This window comes from Rattus norvegicus, chromosome 2 (assembly GCF_021556685.1).
Source record: "Rattus norvegicus strain SHRSP/BbbUtx chromosome 2, alternate assembly SHRSP_T2T, whole genome shotgun sequence".
Classification (NCBI taxonomy): domain Eukaryota; kingdom Metazoa; phylum Chordata; class Mammalia; order Rodentia; family Muridae; genus Rattus; species Rattus norvegicus.
The window spans coordinates 32,817,062-32,828,220 of NC_141535.1; the positions used below are offsets into that span (position 1 = coordinate 32,817,062).

Below are 11,159 nucleotides of genomic sequence, written 5' to 3' on the forward strand. Positions count from 1 at the left end.
TGTCCTCTCTATATTTAGGAAACTATCAGACGCCAAACAATAAATGTTATTTTAACAATAGCTGGGTTCACATTGTTCTATGTGGTTTTATTTTGTCATTTGTTTGTTTGTTTCTGTTTTCGGGTTAAAGGCCTACCTTTTCTCAATCCCCTTGCTACCAGAATAGTCATATGACTACATACCAGTCAATGGAATATGGATGGAGTAACGGACCCCCAAATTGTATCCTGAGAAGAAAGGGAGCAGCCTCTACATTCCCTGCCCTTTCCCCGCTCATCTGAACGTAAGGCAGAGACTTGGCAATCCACATTTGACCTTGCCGACCCCCACAGACCTACAGTAGAGCAGCAAGGTGGAAGGACCCCAGAACCTGACATCAGACAGCTGCCAGGCCAACCCTAGACTGTTCCCCTCCAGATTGTTATATGAGGAAGAAATTAGATTCTCTCTCGCTTAAGCCATGATCATCTGATTCCCTGTAATAGCAGTCAACCTGTAACCCAATAGAATCTGGAATTACCATAGTTATTTGCTTACTGTATATTGTTCCTATCGCCTCCGGAATACAAGTTCTACGAGGGCAGGGACCTTGGTATACAACACAGATACAGCGAGCAATGAGAATGAATTAGACCATCCATGTTTGCTGCTGCGTGATGGGGGATACGAAAGCACACGTGGATTGTGTGTTTTCATTGTCCGGGTTTCTGTCCAGGCTTCGCTTGCCCCCAGCCTTCGCTCCCAGGCAGGAGGATCCCCATCAATAGATCTCTAAGCACTCACTGCCTTGATCTTAAAGTTTTCCTGGCCTTTTCTCTGTGCTTTGAACATAAGTTTGAGAAAGTCTTTTAACACAAGGCCAGAGTTGAGAGTCCTCTGGGATGCCACATGGCATCTGGTCCTTCTTTAGGTCATTATCGTGGTGCTACAGTCCTCCCCTTTCATGGTGAACTATCCAAACATGAAAACCCAGGTTATCAACTATGCAATCTGCCCAGGGCCCTTGAGGCACTCTGAGGGCTGACTCGGGGTGATGTATGGCCGTGGGTTTAGAAAAACATCTGCCTTGGTTTACAGTTGTTACCATCTGATAGAAATATATACCCGAGCACTGTTACGATCATAAATTTTATGGCTGACACATCACATTTAAAAAGCAAATAGACAGAACTGGGAGACTTTATCTTAAATGAAATAAGCCAACCATGAAAAAGATAAATATTGCATTTCCTTATTCATATGTGGATACTAGAAGAAAAAAAAAAATTCCTGACCTGATGGAAGGAGAAAGTCAAATGGTGGTCACCAGAAGGTAGGAAAGGGTGGGAGAGGGGCAGAGGAAGACTGAGTAAGGGGGCGCTAACTACAGTTAGACAGATTCAGTTAGACTACAGCACCGATGTAACCATGGTTACAACAGCTTAGCACTTTATAAAGGAGCAGAAGAGAAGATTTCACAGGCTCCCAATGCAAAGAAATGGAAAATGAAGCTATACATGCTAATTACTCCTATCCGACCACGCTACGTGTGTGCCAGTTTATTGCGCTGTACTCCATGGTCGTGTATAATTACCGTATCTCAATTAAAGACTTCAAAATACGGGGACTTAAAAAAAAAACAATGAAACCATCGAAACCAATTGTAATAATCAATTATTTTCCGTTTGGGCATTTCATTCAGTCTCCTTGAAAATAACAAAACAGTCTAAGTGCATCTGTTTTCCATTCTGAGTATTTTGTACTTATAACTCAGAGCGACCACATTTCCAGTACTTACTGACCAAGAGTAAGTTCTAAATGTGTGCTAGACACGTGTAAGTTCAAACGCTCGAGTGTGCAGAAAATCGTCATAAGGCTGGCAGCTGTCATACTAGACAGTGTACGTCTAGAGGGAAAGGTGTGGCTCAACGCTGTCTCATCATAGGCCAGTTTAGTACAGTGCTCAAGACCTGCACCAGTCTCCCTGAGAGTCTGACCTTCGGTTTCCTGTGCTGCAGAATGGGGCTGATTACACCAGCCTCACGGTGTTTGGACACAGTTATAGAATGAATAGAAGAGAAAATGTGTTAAGTTTGCATATCTGTATGTGTGTGTGTGTCCTACAAAAATATCTGCACCTCCACAAATGAGTATAAACTTTCCATTTCAAAACCTGAATGCAAGTTCTAGCACATGCCTTTTGCTATTCCTCGACATTGAGAACCATTATTTTGCAAAAGGCAAAAGAAGGGCTTCCCTTCTCCACCAAGGGACATGTCCTGTTTGCCTCTGTCCTTGTCCTTGTCCTCAGAGCCCGGAGGACTCTAGGGTGAGAGCTCTCAGCTATACCGCGTTGCATAATCCATGAGCAGTGGGTTGACACATCTCCTCCTGAAAGATTAAACTGAAGTCCAATGCAGTAAGAGGGCCATGTCTTTGTTCTCCACACTGTAGGAATGGTTCTTCTCTCCTAAGGGAAGTGGGAGGCCAAGAAAACAAACTGGTAGGCCCAGTCCCTTGGACATCTCTGCCTAAGAAACAGAGCCAGGCCCTCTACACGAGCAGCACACCCACCTGCACGCACCGTGTCCACACTCACTCAGGTCTGCATACATGCTTGTGCACGGCTGCTGAAGGCAGGTCCCCATAGTGCCTTGCTTGCAGTCAGACCTTAACCCCAAACCCTTCAAGAATATGAAGCAGACCACAGCTCTCCTCCCACAAACAAAACCACAGCTGAGAGGCAGCAGCGAATTCCTGCCTAAGGACACTCATCTCCTGGCTGATTAAATAAACAAAGCTTAATTAAATTAAAGCAGGATCAGAACCTGCCTCTGCTATGCTGGTCCAGCAGAGTCCCTTGTGACTCTCTCATTTCCATAAATGAATGATTGTCCCGCCTGCTTTGGGTTTTGTCCTACAGAGAAAGAGACCCTGACTGGGATAGGGGCCCCTTGCTAACAAACAGTCAGAGGAGAGCAGTTAGGGGGTATTTTTACTCCAAGGACCAGGAGATTCTGGAAGCTTTAATTTGTACATGACTGGGACAAGGGGTGGGGTTGAGCATCATGTGAGGTTGCCCAGCACAGAAATGTGCTGGGGGCTGTTAGTTTTAGTGTGAATCCATGTCAAATATAAAATAGATGTATTATTAGAATTAATTTCACTAGTTTAATTTTGCTTTTAAAAAAACTGCATTTTGAGGTTGCTGAGAACTAGTAATTATGCATAGTTATGGGGTACAGTGCGTTAAGCTGATACAAGCATATGATGATCGAACGGGAATAATGAACACTTACAGCGACTCAAAGTTTTATCATGTGTTTGCATTCGGAGCCTTGCCACCGAAAGCCACGGGGTGCTGTAGCTCAGAGACAGCTTGTGGAAGGAATAGGGAGAGTGAGAAAGAGGCTGACTGGGAAGGAGACTGAGCCAGCGCAGAAAACTCAGCCCGGGCTGGGGGGCGGGGCTGGGGGCTGGGGTGGGGCTGCTGCCAGGAGTCAGTCAGGAGAAACAAAACAGGGATTCAAAATAGCCTTCTCATGAGGAGCCAGAGAGAGTGAAATGGCAACTGTGTAAGCCCTAAGGAGCCGCTGGGCTGCGGTTTCTCAGCAGGGCAGGCTTCCTTTGCCTCCAGCAGCCAAGCCTAGAGGAGGCCACAGGGTAGGGGCTCCCAGCACCGCAGGGCAGCTCCGTCTGGCGCACTTCCCTTCAGTCCTGTTTATGTCGCTATGTGACCACCTGTGCTACAGCCAAGGTCACGGGAGATGACAAAATCCCCTAGACACACGCCTCCGTACAAATTTTAGGTCCGGAAAAGAACTGTTCAAAACGGCCTGGTCTTTGTCTCTGGCAAGCAAGAGGCACCTTGGAGCCTAGAGTGGAGGTGGGAAAGGGGCGGTGTCTCTTTCTTCTCCCCTCTTTCCAAGGCGTTGATCTTGGCTTTGTTCGTTTTCTGTTGGGAAGGAAAGAGCAAAGAGACGAACTACCCAGGTTGTAAGCTCCAGTTGGAACATCTTTGGGGAGGGAAGTTGAAACTAACGGTCAAGCGGTCAAGCGTGGCTTTCCTTATCCAAGCTGGGGTCAGTACAGCCCAGAAATGTGAGGTGGGAGTGTGTGCGCCATCTATCACTGCCCCACCGCGTGCCCCTAACACCGCCGACAGTATTGTTTTCTCCATTCAAATGTAACATCATCGGCAGGGCTCATGCTTAAATTTCTTCCAGATCCCATCTCATGTCTCCTTATATATGCTCCTTGAACTCCACTTTGACTGTCAGTTAGCTTATCTCTCCTGTTCATCTTCCCCACCAACTCAAACTTTTAGCAACAGTTGCAGGCTCGCTCACCAGCTTCTCCTGCAAGCCCTCACCTGAGCCTGGAATGTTTTCTAGTAACCGTCTGAGAATGGTAGGCACCTGTTCTTGTCTCAAGCACTTACCCCCAAATGAAGCTTTCAAGACACCTTTCTGTCCAGCCTCCCCGAAGTCTCCAGGGTGGTATGGACTAAATGAGGAAGTACAGTCATTAGACATGGCGGGGGAGGGGGGAGGGGGGGCGGGACCACTCTACCCTTCTAGGGAAGTGGCAAATGTCATGGTTTTCTCTACGCACTGACTACATTACAGAGCCACGCAAAGTGGCAGACACCACAGCCAATTTTATCTCTTCTCCAGAGAATTCTGGCAAAAAAAAAAAAAAAAAAAAACTTAGCATTTTAAAATCTTAAGCAGATGGGAGAGCATTAAGTAGGGACTGAGTAGGGGAGACAACGGAGAAAACCACAGAGGACAGGAATGTAGGGAGTGAGAGTGGAGATAGTCCCTAATTGGAAATCAGTGTGTAAAGTGTTCTCCCTGACATCGCTTTGCAGCTTCCCAGCTTGACCAACGCCTGGTCAGGAGCTTACATCCCAGTCTTGAAAAGGAGGAGTCTTAAAGTACAACTGGAGTTTCACTTGTCTTTACATGACTTGTCTTCACATTTACTCAAAATGTAAATTCAAGTGATCTTTTGGAAGAGCTGGGTGTTAGCACGGGTTTATTGCTCTGCAGAGAGGACCCTTCTCTACCGGGTAAAGACTCTCAAAGTGACTGCCTCTCACTTAGAGCCGAGGCCCCCACCATAGTCAACAAACTCATCCACTAACATAGGCCCCTCAACAGCCAACCTTAGGGTCTTATTCATAAGCATCCAATTCCCCTAGGTTTGTAAGAGAAGCCAAAAAAACAGAACAGGAAGACCAAGAGGAGTAAAAGGTAAAACGATCTTGGAGGAAAAGTAAAGGCTAGGAAAGATCGGATGAATGGGCTGCGTGAGTTCATCTTGAGAGATGTGAAGCTGCCCGAAGAAATCAAAACACAGAAAACAGATCGTCAGAGAAAGAGAGACTGTCTCAGACGGTCACAGAGAGAAAGGGAGACTCACCACTCGGTTTTCAGATAAAAGAATAGGTCAGGGCTGCAGCACTTGGGAGAGCAGGCCCTGCAGCTCGGCTGGCTCTGAGGATATGAGATTAGGGAAATTTTCCCAGCCCCTCACTTGCTGTAGCATTGAGTGGGTTAGCGAGGGCAGTGCTGGGTGGTACAGGTGTGAGAGCCACTGAGCTGACCAGCTCACCTACCGCCCAGGCCAGATCCAGGGCTTTGAGTTGGCTCACCCCATCATCTACCCCATCTATGAGCTCCTGGAGCACATGAAGGGGCTGGTTCTGCAGCTCCAAAGCTTCAAGATCTCCATGACACAGGGCAACAACAGGATGTCCAAGAGGAGTCCCCGTGGGGATCCAATATTGACAGTGCAGCAGAAGCCAGAGGCCTTGAACCAGTCACTGCAGTGAATATTTACAAGTAAAGATGTGTGGACAAAAGGGTGTGCTGTGGGACACACTGTGACACACTGCAGCTTCCACAGTGATATTTTTTTTCTTTTGGCTGGGAAGTTGGAAGGGTAGAGGGCAGATACAAAGGGAGAGGGAGATGAGTGGGATTGGGATGCATGATATGAAATTTACAAAGAATCAATAAAAAGTTTTTTTTTTTTTTATAAAAAATAGGTCTGTATTCTTAAAAATACGCCAAAACGTAGACCCTTAGGACCAAGAGGGGAAAGTGACAGAAATAAGAACAGGTTCATAGGAGCGATTTCACTAGGAGAATCCCCAGAAAGATGCACAGAGGACGGGAAGCAGGCTGGTGACAATGGGAAATGAGCTCAGTCCCCAGGGCAGAAGGAGATGCACTTCCAGGTGGACATATCATGGACGCGTCAGAGCACTCCACTCTACGAGCTTCTGTTTGAGCACACCAACCCCTGTGACACGGCTGGAAGACCAAGAACAAACATCCACCAGAGAAACTCACGGAGAGAGAAGAAAAGTGGGTTGTGGCTAGACAGGTACAGATGTATCACAGTGCGATGGGAGAGAGCATCTCTGATCTACTATGATGTCTTAGCTTCCGGACGGCATGAACTGACACACGCACTCAGTATAAACCATGCTTCAAGTGTCCAGACAGTGGGTCTACCTTTTTTCACCTTTAATACATTACTCAACACCTCATTATAAGAAAGAGTCTATTGCCAGATAGTTTTGCCGGATTGTAGCTAATTAAATGTTCTGTACACCTTTCAAATAGGCATTCAGTAGGTTAGGTGCACTAAACGCAGTCCAACTTGTGATAGTTTCATTTCATTACGTATACAGCATTCTGCCTACAGGCCTGCAGGCCAGAAGAGGGCACCAAACCCCATCACAGGTGGTTGTGAGCCACCATGTGGTTGCTGGGAATTGAACTCAGAACCTCCGGAAGAGCAGCCAGTGCTCTCAGCTTCTGAGCCATCCCTCCAGCCCCATCATGGCCCTCTATAAGTTAAAGAGTATGTGTCTACTAACAGAAATGCCCTGGGAGGATATTGACTTAACTACTTCCTGCTGGACAAATGCCTTCTACAAGGCTTAGGAAATAGGCAGAGAAAGGTGGTGTGGGAAACCAAGAGCCGAGTCAAGGTTCTGAAGGAACAGCTCGACTCAAGCACAGCTGACCCTGTTTCTGGGCTGTGCGTATAACACTCAACACTTCGGTTTCTCTGTTACAACCGAACTCTACCCGCCCTAGACTCAGAACGCTAGATGAAGCATTGAACTGACTGATTATAAGCACTTACTGCTACCGAACCTTCAAGGGAGCTGGACCCCTTCTGCTCGACATCACTTACCCAAAGGTGGTTGATTTAGGTCTCAGGTGCCAAAGTAGAAAATCGTTATTAGGTGACTACAGCCTACTCTCCTGAACCTCCATCACCTTCATGGTCTCTCGTTCTAAAACACACATTCAAATGTTTATGCCTATCTTGTGCTATTTTTATCCCTTTGGGAATGCCAGACTCTCAACAACTCACGAATTTCCGGGCTTTAGCGTAACACCTTACTGATTTTTGCAGCTTATAAGCTAACATACTCTGCACAACAATTGGATAGAGAGAAATGGAAAATTATGTATTTACATGTGTGTGTGTGTGTGTGTGTGTGTGTGTGTGTGTGTGTACATATACACTGTGGTGGTTCGAATGAAAATGGCCAGATAGGGAGTGGCCCTACTAGGAGGTGTGGCTTTGTTGGAGTGGGTGTGGCCTTATTGGGGAAGTGTGTCATGGTGGGTGGGCTTTGAGGTTTCAGAAGCTCAAGTCAGGCCCAGTGGCTCACTCCTTCTTTCTGCTGCCTGCAGATCTGGATGTAGAGCTCTAAGCTACCTCTCCAACACCATGTCTGACTGCAGGCTGCCATGCTTCCCATGATGATAATGGACCAATCCTCTGAAACTGTAAGCCAGCCCCAGTTAAATCTTTCCTTTATAAGAGTTGCCATGGTTATGGGTGTCTCCTCACAGCAATAAAACACTAGCACACACACACACACACAGACAGACACACACACACACATTCATCATAGCAAGAAAAGAAAGAAATTTGAGCAAGCATTTGTCTTCATTGCTGCAGCTGGTCACAAGGCCATATGAACTTTCTCCTCCTCCACTGTGAAGGGTAACAATCACATAGTAGGTGGGAAAAGTAAGTGTAAGCCAGCAATAAGAGTCTAATCCAGTGAGAACAAAGCACCACCCTCCACACGACAGAGATTCCAAAGCACTACCCTGCCACATGGAGCCCATCTGGGCCTTTCTAGGCACCGCATTGAAGTTTCAGGGCTGTGCTCTCGGCTCCAGCTCGACAAAGTGGCAGGCTTTATGAATGAAACTGATCCTGCTAATCCACCGTGAGAACCCCTTACAGCAGGGAGGACAGGCACAGCCGACTGAGGACCGCTCTGACAGTCCACCTTGGTGTTAAGCTTTCTGTGAGCATCCCTGACTTCATCACTGGTCCCACCCCTTACACTCTCGTTTCCACCCTGAATCCTTTCCCTCCCAGAAGTGTTGAGCCAAAGGCTGTCCCTGACAGACCTTCTGCCCCATCCACATCCATCCCAGAGTATACTGCGTAAAAACACTCTCAACCTACGTGCTTTTCCTTAAAATAATTCAACAGATACTTAGCGTCTCTGTCACCTTAAACATCTAGGGTATCAAACACTCCCTAGCTGAGGACACTTATGGAAGACAGTTAACCACGTTGTAAGAGATGGAACACTGACTCATCAGGGAAATGTTGAAGCACATGAGCTCTAAGGTGTTTCCCTGGCCATATAAAACTATATTTGTGGGGCTGGGGATTTAGCTCAGTGGTAGAGCGCTTACCTAGGAAGCACAAGGCCCTGGGTTCGGTCCCCAGCTCCGAAAAAAAAGAACCAAAAAAAAAAAACTATATTTGTATCACAACACTATATATACTCGTATCTGTAAGAAGAAATCACTTTTCTCATGGCTAGGAACTGGATGTGAAACTAAAAATGGTAAAAGTCTTCCTCTGGGGTCCAGAGACCAAGGGAAGGAGAATGAGCCAAGTGTCAAACTAAAGACGGTCAAGTAGGGCTTGGTGTTCTCGGCTAGACAACCGTGGACTGGTCTGAGGGCTGTACCAGAGCCACACAAAGGGCAGGTACTCTAAGCGGCCAGAGCTTTATTGGGGTATCTCATTGCACATTATCATGGTAAGAGAAAACCTGGGGAAGGAAAGGTCACTGCTTCATGGGTGATGGTACCAGAGGGGCCATGATTAAAGAAACAAAATAGCAAGACTGGTAGAAGGAGGAAGAGGAGAGGAGGAGGAGGAGGTGGGGAGAGATGGTGGTGGTGGTGTTGGTAGTGGAGTGTGTGTATGTCTGTATGTGCGTGTGCGTGCGTGTGTGCGTGCATGCATGGTGTGTGTGTGCATGTGACACGTACGTATGTATGTGTGTGCAGAGGGAGGTGGATCATGGGTATTTGTTTCTCAGAATGAACAAAGTTTGAGAAAATCTTTGTGTTCCGTGAGGCTGCTTACCTAAGGCTCCATTCTGCAATGGAGCCTTCTTAATGGCGGATAAATGGATCAGTTTCATTCATAAAGCCTGCCCCTTTGTCAAGCTGGAACCGAGAGCACAGCCCTGAGACTCCAGTGTGGTGCCTAGAAGCGCCCAGATGGGCTCCATGTGGCAGGGTAGTGCTTTGGAATCTCTGTCGTGTGGAGGGTGGTGCTTTGTTCTCACTGGAATAACTCTTATTTCTAGTTTACATTTGCTTTTTCTACCTACGGTACAATGGCTACCACTGAGGCCAAGGAAGCCTGGCCTTTATATACACAATAGGCACTGGGAATACTGGCTCTATATTGGGCTTTCATTAAACAGGTTTTTTTGTTTTTTGGTTTTTTTTTAAGTAGAGCCTTGCAAGATTCATGCCTAAGTGGTTCCAAACATATGCCACAAGTCTCTCAACAAATGAATTGCATATCGGCCTTCATATCTAAATTAAGTAAAGTTGAATATATTTAAATGTTAAGTTTCCCATTCATATCTATCCCACTGCAAATGAAGGATAGCCACACGTGCAAAGCAGAGCTGGACTCTAAGAACTTTCAGCTTACATCCCTTGTGCTAAAAACTGTGGCTCTGATCCTTAAGGGACTCGTATCCTCACTCCAATCTGGAAAGCCTATGTTCATTCAGGTCACTGCAAACTAATCAACAGGCAACTTAGGAAGAGATATGCGTACAGATCCCTGGTTCTAGCACGAAATCTTTGGAGAGCCCAGGAGAAGGAGGGAGAGAGTTGAAAAAGAGAGGGGGGGAGGGAGAGAGGAGAAGGAAGAGGGAAAAAGAGGGGGAAGAAGGAGGGGGGAAGGACCAAAGATCTACACACTGCAGAAACTAAGAGGTGTCACAAGACTGGCTCCTCTGTAGCGGCCATCTTCCCTTACCGAAAGTCTCAACCTTAAATTCCAAAAAGGTAAGAATGCGCTAGTTCACTAACAAAATTCACCACAATCCTACCAATCCCAGATCCTGTGGCTTCTTTAAAAGTTCAAACATTAGTTCTAGAGGTGGTTAATGGGTAAAGTTTTTGGCACACAGTATGAAGATCTGAGTTCAGGACCCACATAGATGCAGGCTTGGTAGCTCCCGTCTATAGCCAAGCACTCCAACTGTAAGAGGTGAAAAGCAGAGCTAGGATGCCAAGAATCTGGCTTGTGCAGTACTGAAAAAGAGCCCCTGTCTGGGATGAGGTGGAAGGTGAGTTCTGATGTCTCAGGCTGTCCTGTGACCCCCATGGTCTCTGGTGCCGGCCACCGGCACTCAAACACTGTTAGGGGCTCGCATCTTACCGAGAGTTGATCTCGTCTGAGATCAACAAAGAGGTCAAGATCTCTCAGGTACAGAAGAAAGATGGTAGTTTAGAAATAGCTCCTACTAGATCTGCTAACTCCATTACAATGAGCAAGGTGTGACTCAGGAGTCCGGGGGGAAACTGTGGACAGGATGAGGTCGGGGGCAATGGGGGGCAGATCAGAAAATAGAGGCGGGGCAGGACAGGGAAAGGAGGCTCCCTGGTAACACGGACACCTTTTTTCCTCCCTTATCTCTTTGTTACTTTCTTCTTTCAAGTTCTTTTTTTCTTTTCCACATGTCTTCCTCCTCCTCCTTCTCCTCCTCTTTCCCCCTTGCCTCTCCCCTCATCCCCACCTCTTCTTCCCCTGTCCTTGAATACCCTGCTCAGCTCTACCAAGGCTCTGTTCTCTCTCCC

The 11,159-nt window shown here is 46.8% G+C and overlaps 1 long non-coding RNA gene across 1 annotated transcript; it reads right to left on the reverse strand.

Moving 5' to 3' along the window:
* Positions 1-3,274: 3,274 nt before the first annotated feature.
* LOC120100685 (uncharacterized) lies at positions 3,275-4,482 on the reverse strand. The gene is made up of 2 exons (XR_015670573.1): positions 4,421-4,482; positions 3,275-3,934 (listed from the first exon to the last, which is right to left on the reverse strand). It is a non-coding gene; the product is annotated as an uncharacterized LOC120100685 (long non-coding RNA).
* Between the last annotated feature and the right edge of the window lie 6,677 nt (positions 4,483-11,159).